Below are 18,463 nucleotides of genomic sequence, written 5' to 3'. Positions count from 1 at the left end.
CCACACCTACTCCAACAAGGCCACACCCACTCCAACAAGGCCACACCTACTCCAACAAGGCCACACCTACTCCAACAAGGCCACACCTACTCCAACAAGGCCACACCTACTCCAACAAGGCCACACCTCCTAATAATGCCACTCCTTGGCCCAAGCATATACAAACCATCACATAGGGATTATATCAATTGAATCATTCCATTTCTGCTATTTCTTTGATTACATGTCATTATCTATTATTTTAGGAGCATGTATTGATAAAGTAGAGTAATAAGAAGGTAGTGGGGAAATGATGAGGAAAACAGAAAGAAAGAGAAAGAAAAAAACACAAAAGTAGCAAGAGACCAGCAGGCAAAGGTATGCTCCAGGGAGCCGGCTCTCCTGAAAGATCATCCAGTAGCATCGGGCCAGCTTCCATTGCCTTACCTGAAGGATAATGCTCAGCTCAGACAGAAAATGCAAGACACGTAAATTGATGCCTAGGATCAGCCTTGGCTGGGAGAGGGGTTCTGAGAAAGGGGTGTCTGGGAGCAGCGAAAAGTCATATCGTGGGTCCAAGCTGACAACTTGTGGTCTGCTTGATACAGCTTGTCCAAGCTGCTTCTCTCTATATGCTGTTTTCTCCTCTGGAGATCTCTGTCCATGCCCTGCTTGCTTGTGTGTGTGTGTCAGATCTGGAGATCTGGAAGCACTTCTCCCCTTTTATCCTAAAAAAAAAACGTTCTCCAGATAGCTTATCTCCTGCAGAACACAGGTCCACTCTTTTATTTTACATATCAGTCCAGTTATTTACTCCAGGTTTCCTTTTGATTGTCTTATGAGTTAGCATCATGACCCCAGCCCTTTGATTCTTTGGAGACAGCAAGCATACAGTTTTTTTTTTTTTTCCTTAACATTGCAAAAGAATTCAGAGGTCTGTCTGCCTATGTTAAGCACAGATGCTAAACTAGCTGGGTGGGACCCCGCCCTGATATTACCATTTCCACCACTCCTGGGCCTAGCCTGGCTCTGTCCCAGGCTGACCCCGAACTCAGGAATCTATCTGCCTTTGTACGCATAAACAAAAAACTTAGCTGGGTGGGATCTCCCACCGCTGCCACTCCTTACGTCTCTTTATCTCCTTCCTTAGCAATTGTCTAACAGCTTGGCTCACAGGGCAGCTTTGTTCCTTTAGATTCATGGAGCTCCTCATATAATTCATATCACATCCTTATTTTTTGCATAGTTGAGTAATTATATATTTCCAAGCTCAAGTAGAGTTCTTTTCCATAGCTTTAAGAGCTGTCCTGAAGCTCCTAGTGTTAACCATTTTGCAGAGACATAGCCACGCCTTGACTCCTGGACTTGTGCTGTTTCTAATTATCATGGAATCTGAAGGAAAGAATCGTCCACTGCTAGTATTGGGTCCAGAAAACACATTCATTATTACACAAACAAGCCTTATGCCCACAGCAGCCACTGACACTAGTGGAGGTTCACACCAGGGCCCTGTCCCAGAGGCAGGAACCATGTCACTCTGTCCCAACCAAGACCACACAGGGCTCAGCAAATTATGTGGTTCTTCGGGCTATAGTTTCATCCATTGAAAATGTGTCTGTTGCCTCAACAGCCACACAACTCTAAGACAAGTCAGAGCCTCCAGCATTGCTATACACTTGACTTGAAAACAGCCTTGGAAAATTGAAGAACTAAGCCATCATTCAACCTCTGTACAGTTTGTTTCATCAGTACCTCGGCCTGCTTGAAGAAGGCACATCTTAGCATAAAGTAAACCCTCAGGAGCAAAGAATTGGCTGTTTAATGTTGGAAAGGGGTGCGCATCAAAGCCACTGTAATGGAGATAAATGACATACATTCTCTGGCAAGGCGAGATCTTTTAATCCCAGTTTCCAGGATGCAGAGGCAGATGGATCCATATGAGTCTGGATCCACCCTTGTCTACACTCCAGGCCAGCCAGGGTTGCATAGTGAGGTTCTCTTAAGAAAGGAGAAAGGGCCAGGCAGTGGTGGCAAACGCCTTTAATCCCAGCACTTGGGAGGCAGAGGCAGGCGGATTTCTGAGTTCAAGACCAGCCTGATCTACAGAGTGAGTTCCAGGACAGCCAGGGCTACACAGAGAAACCCTGTCTCAAAAAAACAAAACAAACAAACAAACAAACAAAAACAGAACAGAACAGAACGAAAGAAAGAAAGAAAGAAAGAAAGAAAGAAAGAAAGAAAGAAAGAAAAAAAAGAAAGGAGAAAGGAAGTAAAAGGTTTTCACGAGCAGCTTGTAACAGATCACAGCGGACCAGACGGTTCCACGAGGGGAGGTTTATTAAGAGAGAGAGAGAGAGAGAGAGAGAGAGAGAGAGAGAGAGAGAGAGAGAGAGAGAGAGAGAACTAGAGGAGAGAGAGAGAGGAGTAGAGGCCGGCCATGACCATGTGGAGAGAGGGGGAAGGTAAGGGAGGAGGGGAGAGGGGATGGCGAACCGGCAGGCTGGGGTCAAGGGACAAAGAGAGAACAAGAGAGAGAGGAGGGGGCAAGCAGCCCCTTTTATAGTGGGCAGGGCTACCTGGCTGTTGCCAGGTAACTGTGGGGAGGAGCATATCTGGCTGTTGCCAGGTGACTGTGGAGGCAGAGTTTAGACAGAATACTAACAGTATGAACACTGAGGCTTACAATGTGAAGTTGCCTCTGTGAACAAAAGCCATCTTATATTTCACCAACTTCCTAATGACTAAGGTAATCATAAAAGTATCACTGTTAAAATCAACTCTAAAATATCACAAACAATAGCACAACTGATAGTGGTCATGAATAAATGTCTGGGAGCATTAAATGCAGATTTTTCATTTGAGGGGTAAACCTACTATCAGATAAAATTTTCTCCCTGTTTGGTAAATAAGTGTTATACTCAGAGAGGCCCTTGGAAGTAGGACATTCCTTTTTCAGTATTTCAAACATGCTGTCTATGCATATAAAATAACAGAATTGGTGTTGTAAAGTTCTACTAGGGCAACCATTTGCCTCTGACTACAGGCTACTTGGGAAGGGAACACCACACCATGGGAAGGATGGAGTCATACTCATAGCTGAACACGGTCAGCTCGAAGCTAACAGCACTGGAAACCTCATTGTCTGAAGGCTCCGGTCCTCAGCCATGCAGCTGTTCTGTAATTTCTCCTTATGTGGGGGAGTTTCTCCTGCGCTGTCCATCAGCATGGAGGCTAGCTTTCCTCTTTTCAAAGTAGAAGCTTCCAGATTTTCCCTGAGGTGCCGAAACAGTGCCACAGTCTAAGGTAGGAGAAGGATGGTGTGACTGAGCTGACTTACAAGGTTGAGAAACATTCTCATTTTATCTGGCAAGGAACCAAGCGTGGGTATCCTTGCTTGAAATTACTTAAAATAGTTTAGTTCAGTGAAGTTCAATAATGGTTAATATTAAACAAGCAAAAAATCCCTGATTATATTTTTCTGATATTTTAGAATTCTTTGGAAAAAAAATCTGCAAAACAGACAAGAAAGCTCCTAGCTTTACCCTGTAACAAGCTGGTAGTGTACTCAGCCAAGCTTTGTGTTCTGTCGCGGCTCTGCTTTCTACCACAAGAACAGGAGAGGAAAAATACAGAAAGCATGAAGAAGGCAGTCCTTGTTTTCCGTTATCTTAATAGTTCTTGTGATTCTTGGCTTTAGCTAATTCCCACAGCGTGGACAAAAATGGGCAGGAGAAGAACAGCCACCCATTGTATAAGACGGCAGCACTGACCAGTCTGAGTGCTCTCTGAGGAAAGTCCAAGTCAGTTGGAAAGCCTGATATTCTCTGTGAAAAACCACTGTTCTCCATGCAAACCTCTCCATGTCATGTGCCTCACTGAACACTGAACATGAGATTAGTGCCTGGGTATGATGGCATGGACTGCTGCCACATTAAGGAGACAAAGGCAGAAGAATCTAGAAGCTCAAGGCCCGCCTAGGTCACACAGGAAGTTCCAGTCCATTCTGAGCTGCATGAGACCCTGCCGCAAAAAGAAAAGGAAGGGATGGAGATGACAATAATTTATTTGGTGGAGAATTTAAACACTCTGGCTTATCTTCTCGTCTATCGTCTCCAGTGTGGTGTTTAAACTGCCACCTAGCTATGAACTAATGCTTATACAAGACCTGAGTGGCCCTATGTCCTTATTTGAGCCTGTACAGCACGTTCTGCTCCACTCCTGGAAGCTTCCCACCGATTGGTTCATCTTTCCTTAGCCAAACTCCTATCCAGTCTTAATGGCTGCCCTACATTGACACTTCACTAGCAAAGCATCGCTCCCCTTCCTCCCCGTCACTGTATCTTCATTTGATCTGTTTATTAAATAATGAAACTAACAGAATGACCCACTTTACTCACAGGGAAAGGGCAAGGAGAAAATGTTCATATTCTCCTGCCTAATAAATAAGATGACAGTTTATGTTTAAAAGATTGATTTTTTTTAGCATGATTATCCAATGAAAACTAGCTAATTTTCTAGAATCTCGCCTACACTTTTCATAATCCTGGTGTCTTGCAAAAAGGCCCACCATAAGAATTTTACAAGGACATGTTTCCGTGGTTACTGAACACAGAGCAAGATTTAATTTCTGTGTGTTCAGCCTCTGGTTCTACCAGAACCTTCTTGTAAGTAGCCGTTCACTAAATTTTCTAAGTCAGAGAATTTCGTTGTTTAACGCTGCCGAAAGAGAATACTTTTGAGAACGAGTTAGACAGGGGAGGCCCAAAGACTGAAGCCTGGCAAAGGAGTCCAAACATGTATTCTTTTTTTTTTTTTTTTTTTTTTTTTTTTTGGTTTTTTTGGTTTTTTGGTTTTTTGGTTTTTCAAGACAGGGTTTCTCTGGGTAGCCCTGGCTGTCCTGGAACTCACTCTGTAGACCAGGCTGGCCTCAAACTCAGAAATCCGCCCGTCTCTGCCTCCCAAGTGCTGGGATTAAAGGCATGCGCAGCCGCCACCACCACCCGGCTCCAAACATGCATTCTTAAAGGACTGTGGACTGTGAATAATTTGCTCCTGCCAGGTCTTTCCTAAGTGTTCAGTGTAGGCTCAGTTATGGCACCTTTTACTTAATACTGTCAGGAGTAGAACAATTATTTTGTGGCAATTTGCTTAATCCTTAATTTTCCTGCTACTCTTTGAGCCACAAAAGGAGGGTCCATCTGTCTGACTCCCAGTGAACAGAATGAGGATAGAGCCGGGGGCTGTGTGTCCAAGGGCTGCTGAAAGCATCCAGAGTCTGGTATCTGTTGTGATCAAGTGAAAACTGAACACTCGAAAGGTCGGCGGGTGTTTGAGGATGCAAAAAAAAAAAAAAAAAAAAAAAAAAAAAATTGGGATTGTAAACTCAGAACTAGCAATAGAAGTTAAGAACTTAAGGAAACATTTGGGGCAGAGAAATCAATGCAGAAATAAAGACAAGGGCAATCACAAAGAAGAATAACAGTAAACCGGTTTACAAGGGAGAGTCACTGTAGCAGATGTGGTCATGGCCCTGCCTTCATTTTGGAGCCACTCTGTGTTCCAGTTAGATTTCTACTTCTGTGATAAACATCAAAAACAACTTGGGAAGGAACAAGTTTGTCTGATGTACACATTCCAGGTCACACTCTATCACGAAGAGAAGCCAGGAAAGGAGCTCAAGACAGGAACCTGGAAGCAGAATCGGAAGCAGAAGCCTTAGGAATACTACTTATGGGCTCATTCAACTAGGCTTGCTCAGATTGCTGACCTGTACCACCCACCTAAGGAGTGGCGCTGCCCACAGTGGGCTAGACCCTCCCACATCAATAATCACTGATCAAGAACTGTCCTAGAGGTTTACGAACAGGCCAATCAGATTCAGGCTTTTTCTCAATGGAGGTTCCATCCTCCCAGAAGACTCTTCAGCAGCACAGCCAGCATGTTGCTTCATTCTTTGCTTTTACAGAATCCTGTATAGGTTATGGGAAATTATCACTCAGAATCATCTGCTGTAATGAACGAGGAGCCCACTGCTAGCCCCACTTCACCACCTACAACGTAAATCCCATCTGCTTCAAAGTAAGCTATGCTATTTTTCTGGGAGCACTTCATAATCGTGCTGTCTGGGGGACTGATGCCAGGTTTTCAAGCCTGATTTAGTTCTCTGCTCCATCAGTTCAGATAGGATTCATTACCTGCCTTCCCCAGAGCCTACTGTGTTTTATTTCCCCCTGCTTGGACAATTAAGATGTGCAGCAATCTAAAAGACCAACTGTTCTGTTGGAAACGAGCAGAAAAAAGAGAGATGGGAAAAAAATGAAAATTTGGCATTTAATAACAATATAATTATCACTCTCTGCATAACCTAGTCTTCTGCTACAGTTGGAAATAGTTCTCCTAACTAAGACAATAAAACATTAAATGCAACAGGCTCTTACTGCAATTGTGCAAGACCTTTAGGCGAAACTGTGATTCACAAAACTGGTTTTCATAACTATAATAATAATGGCTGTTAAATTTTCTATAATTTGCCACAAGAAATGGAGTATTTTCTATTGGAAATTTAATAATTAAGCCATTGTATTTCCCAAGTGAGTCCCTTAGTGTGCTGTAGAATTAAAACAAATATATACAAATATGTTAGATGTTGAGGGTAGTCACCAAGGGTGGTAACTGCCTGAGAAGAAAGAACGTGAACTGTTTATTTTAATAAACTGTGTAGCTTGTTTTGATTTGAATAAAAGAAAAATTCACTGTTTTTATTAAGCTCACTGTTAATCTTTATTTACCCACAGTGAGACAAAGGAACAATTCAGCTAAGCAAATTTCAGTATCATAAAATCTTTCTAATGCTGCCTGTTGATGTTGAAGGACCAAGCCATCGTAAGTGGTACATGGGCTGAACAGCTGAAGTCCTCTCAAAAGAACCACAGTAAAAAATGTGGGCACCGAAAACCCAGGCATATTTGATTGACTAGAGGCAAGTGTCTAAATTGTATGGTTTTATTCTGGAAATATAGACATCAAAAAGTAAAACGTTAAATTCAGTTCAGTCAAAACAGCTTATGGCATAGTCTTGCTCTGCCTGTGGAATGACTTTACTATTGGCCTGGTCAATAGTAAACTACTGAAAACATCCTTGGTTTACTTGGTTAGCCAGGATCTCTTGAACTCCATACTCAGCTGAGGGACAGTTCTCAAATAAGGTTGTTCGAGCCTTCTTCCAAACACCATTTCAGTCTGCGAAAGGTAAAATAACTTTTACAGCCGATACTTATGTATTTTTAAAGCACCAAATATGATTTAACCTTTAAGTTAATTGCCTAATACATAGGAGAAAAAAAAGCAAAGGACATAAAAGACTCAAAAGGGAAAGGCTAATATGTGTAAAACAGGAGACGATGTTCCATTTCATTATTTGTTAAAGATAATTGAGAAATGTCGCCATTTTCTAGTAGGCAAACACTGTAAGAGAGAGAAACAGGATTCTTGATGCGAACTTGTGAAGTGTAAACGGAAGAGTGTTTTAGAGAGCAGCCTGGCAATATTCAGCAGGAATAAAATGATTCAAATAGATACTCTTTGTTTTTAAATGAAAAAAAAATAAAACAACTTTGACCTACAGGTCATACCATATGAAAAAAACTTACTGCACTGAATTGAAGGCATTAATGGCAACTGAAACATAAACTGGGGAATGAAGTAGAAGAGAGTATCTTATGACACTGGTTAGGGCAAAACATGAACAAATCTGGAACTAGAACCTGCATCCTTAACACCATGCATCAGGCTAGCCCAAATTTAGCAAGAGATAGTATCATAGACCTGTTAGCTCAGCACTTAGAGAGCTGAGGTACAAGAATGGCCAGCTTGGGTACATAGAATACCAAGTCAACCTGGGCTACATATCAAGACCCAGTCTCAAAAAAAAAAAAGTTGTATTTTTTTAAAACGCCATAAATAAAATAAAGACAAATTATATACCAGAGAAATGTTTTGCAAAATATCTATCAAGTCAATTATTAGAATATCCAAATACTTATATAGTCTCAAGATAGGAAGGAGCTAAGAATTCAATCTGAGCAATCAATCTGTTCACATTTGAAGAGACACTTTACAAAAGGACAAATATGAACAGCAAAGACGTTCAGGAAAAATGCTCTGCTCTGTCAAACTGCAGAGGAGTGCACACTGACCTCACAGCGGGGAAACTACTATGTCCTGACAGATAAAACTAAGTCCTAAAGGGTGGGGGCAGGGTGTGGAGGAACTTCGACTCACGTGGTGCTTGTGGGAATGTGCACAGATGCAGCCACTCTGTGAAACAGGTTGGAATTTCTTAAAGGGATGTATATGTATGTGTATGTATATATATATGTATACATGTGTGTGTATATATATATATATGTGTGTGTGTGTGTACATATATATATATATATATATATATATATATATATATATATATATGTCAAATGATCCAGGCATTTCACCACTGAATAGTTTTTAAAGGTAAATAAAGTATCAACTCATACAAAGATGTGTATATGAATACTTGTGTCAGCTTTACTTGTAATACCTAAAATTTAGAAGCAGCTTAAACATTTTTAAAAAGACAAAGGGAGAACGAATTGTCGACAGAAGCACAACATAGGTTATTCTCTTCTTTTCTTTTCCTTTGATATAGGATCTCTCTATTTAGCCCTGACAGACCTGAAACTCACTATGTAGACTAGTCTGGCCTTGAACTCACAGAGATCTGCCTCCCCAGCGCTGAGATTAAAGGCATGCTCCACTATGGCCAGGCAACTTAGGTTATTCCTGAAGTAATTATGTTCAAGGAGAGAAGACAGAGAGAATATTACACAGTGTGTGTTCACTCATATCCACATTATAATAGAGACTCAGCAGATTGACATAGTGGTTGGCTAGGAACCAGCCTTGAAGGACAGGACAGTAAGCAGAGGGAAAATAAGCACAGGGTGTAAAGGAAGTTCAACATGGGACAGATGCATCACAGACTTAGCGGCAGTTTCTTGGTTGAATCCATAAGTGGAAACATCAGATTAACCTCATGCTAAAGCAAATAAAAGGCTGAAGCTTGGTGTGAACTAGAACTTACCTCCTCAAAAGGACATTACCTGTTTTCCAATGGCATCCCAGATCAGACACTAGAGTAATCCCCAGGCCACCACTTTGCTAGCAAACAATCCCTCCATCCCTCTGCTATCTTGAGTCTCACAAACTGCACCAGGGCTTCCAGAGAAAAAGTAATCTTCCCCCACCCACCTACCTGGTGGCACAGAGGGTTTTACTTTTCTACTCTCTTTCGTGACAGGACAAACATCTCCTTCCTGCTAGGCCTGATGTTCTGTGTTTAACTCTCACCGTTGAGTTGTCTACCCACTGTTCTGGTGGGTATGGGTATGGCCACAGCTGGCCCCTCATACCTGCTCACTAGTAACTGTAAGAGCAAAAATTAAAAACAACTTGGCAAAGACCGCAGGACGGCTTGCTGAGCTTGCTGAGGATAGCCATAATAAAAATATCAAGCCCCTCTAGGGACAAGGTGACCAAAAATGTAGAAACAACCAAAGACATATCTTGACCAGTCTAAACATGCCCAAGTGAGTAATGGGCCACCTGGTGCTTATCCTAAAAGGTCTGAGGCTTCATGGTCAAAAATAGTGGGCCATCCAGCCTGTCAAAATGATTGCTTACACAAAGTGCTGATGTTTGAAATATCCAATTATATGTAACCGCACCAGAATTTCCCGCTTTTCCCTTCTCCTTTGTGCCTTCCCCTATAAAAGCCCCAAACTTTCTGGGGTCTTCATCGAAATTCTCTTCCCTGCGTGGGATGAGTTTCGATCTGAGGGCCCTCGTTAGTAAACTGCCTTTTGCCAATTGCTCGAGTCAGTCTCTCGTGTCTCCTTGGGTGCGCGCTGATCGGGACTTGAGTTGGGGGTCCTCTTCGTGGGTCCTTACAGTAACATTTCTTAGTTTCTTCTGCCTTTTCATGCCCCAATGCCAGAAATGAGGAATCACACTTGTTTCTCCCAGAATTCAACAAATTCTCAAGCAACAAAGATACTGGTCTCTGCCAGAAAATGCCAGACTGGACCCCAATACATGAGTCCATGTACTAGATCACGTGAGAGAAAACATCTGTATAATTCCCCCCAGGCAACAATATCCATGGGCTACCAGGGTAATGTAACTCCTGTCTTTGCTCTTTTTATTTTGTGTTTCATCTTTGATCCTTGCTTGACTAACCTCCAGCTACTGTTGATGTCTGCCAGTCTCCAGACCCTGAAACATCAGGGGATAATGACTTTGAGATAAGGCATAGTAGACTATCCCTTATAGCTATCTCCCTTGATAAAAGGACTGTGAGCTGTCCAAGCTACACAGAGAAACAAATAAGAAATGAACATATCTAAGTCCAGGGTTTATAACCGTTTTTAGCACGAATCAACCAGATATGATGTCTATATCTAGATTATATTGTTTCTAATCCTTGAGGGTTGTGATGGTTAATCTCAATTAGAAGATGAACATGTTGAGAAAAATATGGTTGGTGGGCAGGTTTTAGAGGGACACAAGTACTCTATTAGGAACTAGACTAGGCCATCCATGCAGAATTTTGGCTAAGAATATGGCTTTTCATTCTCCGTATTTCTTGAGAATGCAGTGGTGCTGATTTTAAAGGTAATGAACTAATTCGTTTTCATAGAAAATTTCAAGATGAGAGAAAATTCAGACTAGTGATGAGAAAACAGCTTTAATTACTAAAACTGTCATCAATACTGACCAGAAACATCCTAGGCTTCACTGTGACAACAGAAAAAGTGACCTGAGGGAGGAATTCCATCCTTAGGAGGCTCCATCTTGTCAAGAGTTAAGAACTCTTTGGGGGAACAAAGTCTAAACTAAACTAATAATGTCCAGAGATCCATCTCCTAGGTGATTCCTGGCCTTATCAAGTTGACAATTGAGATTAACCATCACAACTCTATTCCTTGTCAATTTGACATCCTAAAATATCACTCAAGATCTCTAACTCTTGTTAACTTGACACACAACACATCTCTTTAAATCATAACCTCCTACCCTTTGTCCCAAGAGCTTCTAGATTTAAATTCAAAATCTGGATTTATTCTGGGTCTATTTAAGAAGAGTCTATCAAGATGGAGAAGGTCACATGGCACCTCATAGCTCTTCAGAGGTGAGTGATAAGGGAATTGTTACCACAGGGACAGCACACAGAAACTAATAGGGATATGGTCCAAGAGAGACAGGCTGTATCTCAAGCTGGCAGCAGAATTTGGAAGCAGTGTCTACATGGTTCTGTTTTTGTACATGTTGAAGATGCAAGATTGAGAGGATCCTGGAATCTCACTCCATGTTTTCAGAAAGCAGCTGAGGGCAGGCAAAGTAAGTGTACCACAGAGTCCTTGAGAGGAGATATAAAAGAACACTCTTAAAAAGTTGCAGTCTACATCACAATGGATATACAAAGATACAGGAGGTTTCTAGACAATGGGCATCTACCAAGGAAAGCTGCAGGCATGGAGAAGAGATGAGGTGGGAGGGTTGGGGGCATTATTCATGCTGCAGGTGGTATGACTAGAGAGGTGAGACCATTTAAGCCTTGTGGACACAAGGTAATTTCATGGCAAGCCCCAGATACCAAATTGGAGTTGCAAGATTTGGTGTTTGGCCTGTCAGATCCTGGGGTTGCTTTGGTCCAATCATTTCTTGCCATGCGCTTATTCTGTGCCTTTGTATGTTTGAAATGTGTAACTTATTTTCTGTTTCACAGGGGAATCCCACTTAAGATATCATCTTGAGTCTTAGGAAATGAACACTGGAGTTTTAAACTGTTATAGACTATGGAAACTTGGGAAGTTCTATAGTGTTTTGCATTATAAGATCAATGTGAAGCTCTTAGGACAAAGACTAGGGGGTTATGATTTAAAGAGATCTGCTGTGTGTCAAGTTAACAAGAATTAGTGATGTTGAGTGATATTTTAAGGTGTCAAATTGACAAGGAATAGAGTTGTGATGGTTAATCTCAATTGCCAACTTGATGAGGTCAGGAATCATCTAGGTGATGGATCTCTGGGCATGCCTATGGAAGATTATTTATAAGAATCTCTGGAGGGGGAACCTCTTGCCCTGGCTGGAATTCTGGACTGTGTGAAGAAGAAAGTGAACTGAGCCCAGTCATTCATCATTTTCTGCCTCCTGGCTATGGGTACCATGTGACCCGTCACTCTGAGTTCCTACCACCATGGCATCCCTACCATGATGGCCTCTGTCTTCATACTATGAGCCAATGATTTGATGAATCAATGAACCACAATTCAAACATGGTGGAATAGATTGGAAAATGGGACAATGATAGGTCAGTGATGGAGATGATCACACCCTGACCAGGACTTGTTATCTGCTCTTACCTCTTGTTTCTTATGTAAATCTAAACCTCATGTCAGGAGCCTGTAGATGGAGGTCACCTCAAAAATACCTCAATGAAATGTTCTAAAACTTTTCATTTACTATTTAATCAAAACTTTCCATGTCAAGAATCTATTCTACAGAAATAGTACAAATAGGAAAGATGAAATTATCTAACCCCTTTTCCCTTAAGTTGCTTTTTTTCCATTTTTGTTATGACAACTGGAAAGTAACTGATATAAAAATTAAATGATACATGATAAGCTAGGAGTTAGCTATGAATGAGGTTACTGAGATAAACAGTTTTTGATGCCTCTTTATAATTAGACAGCCTTGAAGCTACAATTATGAGCTTCCTGCTATGCCAAAAATCAAGTCATCAGGGCATTTGCCTACACATATTCATTAAGGGTCTGCATTTGATTGTGAAACCCTCTTTGTTGGCTTTTCTATAGGGTCATAAGAAGAAATATCCTAACAGGGAGACACAGTCCACTATGATTTTGATAGAAAAAAAGTCACATTACCTCATGAATAAACTACATAGTTCATAAATAGTCACTCATCAAAGGCTTGTTTTAGTGTCACAAAACAGAACCCATTCCACAGGGCTGCTTCTCCTCTGTATGAGAACCCATTTCAATCTCTCTTTATAGTAGTTTGTTTGATTAGCTTTGCTAAGTAAACTTTGGTTTAAATTGTCTATGTTCCTTGGCAGCATTTCTTTGTTCAAGAAGTTAGAAGCTGGGAGAACCCAGAAGCATCTGGGTACCATGAACTGAACCTACATGGTAGTAAGGGAAATGCTGGAGGTGACCGCATCTAAACCAGGGCTGGTCCCTCATGCTTACCTTTTGCCCTCTATTTAAAAGTAAAGCTTATCTTAGAACACTGAATATGGAGTTAGAGGTCATGTCAGTAAAGTTTTCTAAAATTTTAATACACCATTTGACCAAGCATTTCTACATCATGAATTTAATCTGTAGAAACGTATAGAAATGAGTGTGAACTTTATCTAAAGTTATTTAGTATAATATACTTAATAATACCATAAGACAACAAATAGAGAGAAGTTTGATTAATTACATGTCACATTTGACTACTAGGCAGGCTTAATAAAGAATGATCAAAGAGATCATGGTGAAAATTTGGCTTCCTTCTAGAAAGGCAGGAATAGCAAAACATACACAAACATTACACGAATTGGCAACTAAATCACAATCATTTCAACAGATGCAGAAAAGGATTTTGGAAAAACTCCAACATTGATTCATAGTAAAATCTCTAAAGAGAGCTGGGAATAGAAAGAACATATCCTAACATAATAATGGTTTAATAGGGAAAACTTATAACCAACATTATACTAAATGAAGAAAATATCAGCCTAGTTCCACTAAAATCAAGAAGACAAGGATGTCCTCTTTCTCTACTCTTATTCAATAAGCACTTAAAATTTAGTTAGAGCATTAATATCAGAGAAGAAAATAAAAGGGATACATGTAGTAAAGAGAGAAATCAAAGTATCCTCATTTATACATACATCATTCTCCATCTAATAGACAATGAAGACTTTCTCAGGAAATTGCCCTATGTAACAAACACTTCTCAAGTTGTTCTTTGTGATGGCTAGGTTTTTCTCACCTTAAGACAAGCTAGGGGGATCTGGGAAGACAGCTTCAACTGAGAAATCTTCTGATTCCATTAGATTTGCCTGGGGAAAAGCCTGTGGAGCATTTTCTTGATTAATGGTTCATGTGGGAGGGCCTAGACCTCCCTTGTTCTACCACCCTGGTCCTGGGTGCTATAAAACAGTAAGCTGAGCCAGCCAGTAAGCAGTAATACCCCATGACTCTTGCTTCAGTTCCTGCCTCAAGGTTCATGTTTGACTTTCTGCTCTGACTTCCTTTCTTGATGGATTGACTATAAGCTGAAAGGTGAAACAAACCCTTTCTTCCCCAGGCTGCTTTTGCTGCGTCTGTTTTATCACAGCAAGAGAAAGCAAACGAGGGCATTCATACCACACATGCTTCAGATTTTTTTTCCTTACAACAGATGGGTTCCTCCTCTGAATACCCATGGAATTCATAGTTGCTTATGGCTGCTTAGATCTGCTAATGCTGCCTAACATAATCCAATCATTTTAATCATGTGTTCTCTCATCCTGTTAATTTCCATTCTTTAAAAAGGACTTTTTCTATTTCATATGCTGTGTGTTTTGTCTGCATAGTTGTGCAACATGTATCTGTTGCTCATATATACATGCCTAGTGCCCACGAAAGCCAGAAGAGAAACTGGAGTTAGAGGGGTCTGTGAGTGACCACGTGCCTTGTGAAGAGCAGCTAGTGCTCTCAATCGCTGAGCCATAACCCAATCATAATTCCCATCCTTATTTTTGCTTTTTTTCCCATGTTCTGTTTGATCTTTTGTCTTAGTCCCTTTTAGAGGGTTTCCTTTTTTCCTAACATTATAAGTTTTATGATAATATCCATAGAAAACCTAGTTATGTATTTTATATTATAAAATAAATTTAGGAAGGGAGAGAAGGCTCAGTGGGTTGGAACACTTGCTGCATAAGCGTGAAGGCCCGAATTTGTATTATCAGCACAACACATAACTGGGTGTGGTCACACGCATCTGCAAACCCACACTACAGAGCAGAGTCAGGGGCTCAGTGGGGCTTTCCAGCTAGTCAGTAAAACAGTGAATTAAGGTTCCCCTGTCTCAAGAATAAAAGCAGGGAGTAGTAAGTGTAGACGTGTGTAAATGTATGCATATATCACACACTAACAAATGCACACACAAAATACACTTCAAAACTTGATGCAAATCTATAACTTTTCATGATTTAGCCACCCATCACAAGTGTTATATATAATTTTCTTATGTATATCAAACACACACATTTATATAGAAAAAAATAGGGAGCGTGAACAGCCCTCTTCTTCCTGTTTTTAATTGGACTACTTCCATTTTTCCCCTGTTTAGAATGATACAGGCTGTGGGCTTGTCATATATAGCTTTTATTATATGGACGTGCATTCTCTCCAGTCCCATGAATGTTTAATTTATTTCAAAAGCTTTTTTCTGCACTTATTAAGGTGATCATATGTAAATCCACTTACTGACTTACATACGTCGAACCATCCCTGCATTTCTGGGATGAAGCCAATGTGTTTGTGATAGAACTGGCCTGTAGTTTCCTTCTTGTATGATGTCTTTCCCGGGCTGTTGAAGGAATTTGGGCTAATGCAGCTCCCGTCACCTCTGGACCGGAAGTCAAGAAAGGAAGTGGATTAAAGTCTCACGCAGTAGCCGACGTCATTCAGAGCCTCAGACAATTTACACTCTGAGCATTAAGAACGATCACATGAGTAGAGTTCTCATGAGTTCAAGCTGTATCCAATCACAAAGTCAAGACACACACGGCAAAAAGAAACAAAAAGAAAAATGAACAATCAAATGTGTTTTTCCATTGGGGCATAATGGAATAACGACAACAAGCAGTAATGACTAATCTACTGTAAACTCACTTCTATTTACTACCCCTGCTAGGAGCACAGAACCACACTCCAAGAGCAATTTCACGTTTTAAAGAAACTGAGGTCTCAAGACTTTTGCTTTCTTGAAGTGTTCTCACAGGCACTCAGAATTCTCTTCACATGACTGTATTCCTGGACCATATTCCAACTTGCTGCTTCTCTTTCTAGTTTTTGAATAGTTTAAGAAGGACTTGCTGTATCTCTTCTTCGAAAATCAAATAGGATACTGCTGTGAATCCACCCAGTTCTGAGCTTTTGAATGTTTTTTTCTTTAAGTTAGAAGACATCTTAATCAGAGTTTCAACTCCTTACTTATAATGGGGTATTTACATCATTGATATCTTCTTGGTTTAACTTGGTGATCTGGATGAATACAGGAGTTTGTTCATTAATTTAAGGTTTTTCAACTTAATAGAGTACAGTTCTTTAAAATAGTCCCTCAAATATTCAGTGTTTCTTGGTGTGTAGGTAATGTCTCTCTGTTCATCTCTGATTCTGTTAATTTGTGTTCTCTTTCATTCTTTTGGTTGATGATGCCAAAGTTCTGTCAATCTTGTATAGCTTCTCAGAGAACCAGCTTTTAGATTCGTTGGTCCTTTGTGCTGTGTCTGTTTCATTACTGTCTTCTCTGATTTTCATTGTTATTGTCGTTGATGTTGTTGTTCTTGTTTCTTCTCAACTACTGAATTAAGGTATGATTCAGATTTTTCCGGATTCACAAGTTACATCATTACGTCATGCACATGTGCTCCTTCTGAGGTTTTAATGTAGCTATTTAGAGTTATATATGTTTGCTGCAGGACTTTTTTTTTTTTATTAGTGTGTATCAGGGGGTTTCTTGTGTTGTATCATCGCTTTTATTAAATTCCAGAAATTTCATCCTATTATTGGTTTCTTCTTAGACCCATTCATCATTCAGCGTGTGTTATTTCATCTCCCTGTCCTTGTGTATTTACTACTGTCTGTTGGTTTGTCAGCTGTGAATCCACCCAGTTCTAAGCCTTATTGCATTGCATTGTGGCCACAAAGGATACACAGAAGTGCTTCACTTTTTTTCTGAGTTTGTTAGGATCTGTTTTGTATCCCAGGATGTGGTTGAGTTTAGAGAAACTTCTAAATAAAACACATATTCTTTGGTGTTTACATGAGATATTCTACATATATCTGTTGGCCTGCTTGATGTTATTCAGTTTTAATGTTTCTCTGTCTACTTTTTGATTAGATGAGCTGTATACTAGAGAAAGTAGGTTATTTAAACCACCTATAAATACTGAGTTATAGTTCATTTATATCTTTAATTCCAGTGGTATGCTCCTTGTGATACTGAGTGTGCCGGAATTTGCGCATGCCCGTTGAGGCTTCTGATGTGTTTTCATTGATCATTCCTTCATTAAAGCAGAGTGTCCTCCATTTCTTCTGATTAGTTTTTGTTTGAAATTTATTTTGTCTCCTGTTAGGATAGTGACACCTGCTTGCTTCCTGGTCCCATTTGCTTGGAATATTTTTTCCCATTCTCTCATTTATAAGTGGTTTAGCTAAGTTTCTAATTCTTCTATTTTGTCTTCAAGTCCTGAAATTCTTTCTTCTAGTTGACTATTCTATTTGTTGAGCATTACCCTGAGATTTTTAATTAAATTATTGTGCTTTTTAATTCAATGTTTTTTTTTTCAAATTGGGTTGTTCTCAAATTTTCAACTTGTTTGCTAAATTAATTACTGAATCATTGTTTTTCTTCATCATTTCATGCAAAGATATGCCTGCATTTTCCTGAATACCTACACAGGATTTAATTGATATTATCTCCAAGTCTATTGTGTAAGTTCATTATACAGTCTATTCATGACTTTTTTAAACATCTTGAATTCTTTGATGAGGTTGTTGATTATTCTTTTAAATTCTGCATCCCAGGGCTCATTTAAGTAATTCATCGTAGGAGAACATTTCTATAGGACTGGGTAATTTGGGCAAAAATATACTGACTTGAAGAAAAAAAAAATACACACACACACACACACATACATACACATACATATGTATATATTTGATTGTCATTAGCTGCATGTCTGATGTGATAGTTTTAGTTGCCTCAGGCTAGGCCAGCATATAGGCTAACAATACTTAAGGGTTGGGGGTTGGTTCCAGGAATTTACTAGGCTGGATTCTAGCACAGAGGTACTTCCCTGGTAACAGGTGGAGGTTGTTTATGGTATAGGTAGGCTATGGACACCAGACTGAACCAGTATACAGGATGTTTAATCAGGGATATCTGAGGGTTGAGTTGGGTACAGGTGGGTGGGCTAGGGTTTAGGGAACTCATAAAACTATACCTGGCTTTAGGCTTCATGATCAGGGCTTTGTCTATCAGATTTGATGGGTTTGGCTAGGGTCCGGACGGCAGATCAGGCTGGGTTGGCACACAGGCTGTATTAGTCATGGTTCTAATCTCTCTCTCTCTCTCTCTCTCTCTCTCTCTCTCTCTCTCTCTCTCT

The sequence above is a fragment of the Grammomys surdaster genome, unplaced genomic scaffold (assembly GCF_004785775.1).
Source record: "Grammomys surdaster isolate TR1022 unplaced genomic scaffold, NIH_TR_1.0 125953, whole genome shotgun sequence".
NCBI classification, from domain to species: domain Eukaryota; kingdom Metazoa; phylum Chordata; class Mammalia; order Rodentia; family Muridae; genus Grammomys; species Grammomys surdaster.
Note: the sequence above shows the minus strand (reverse complement) of the source record.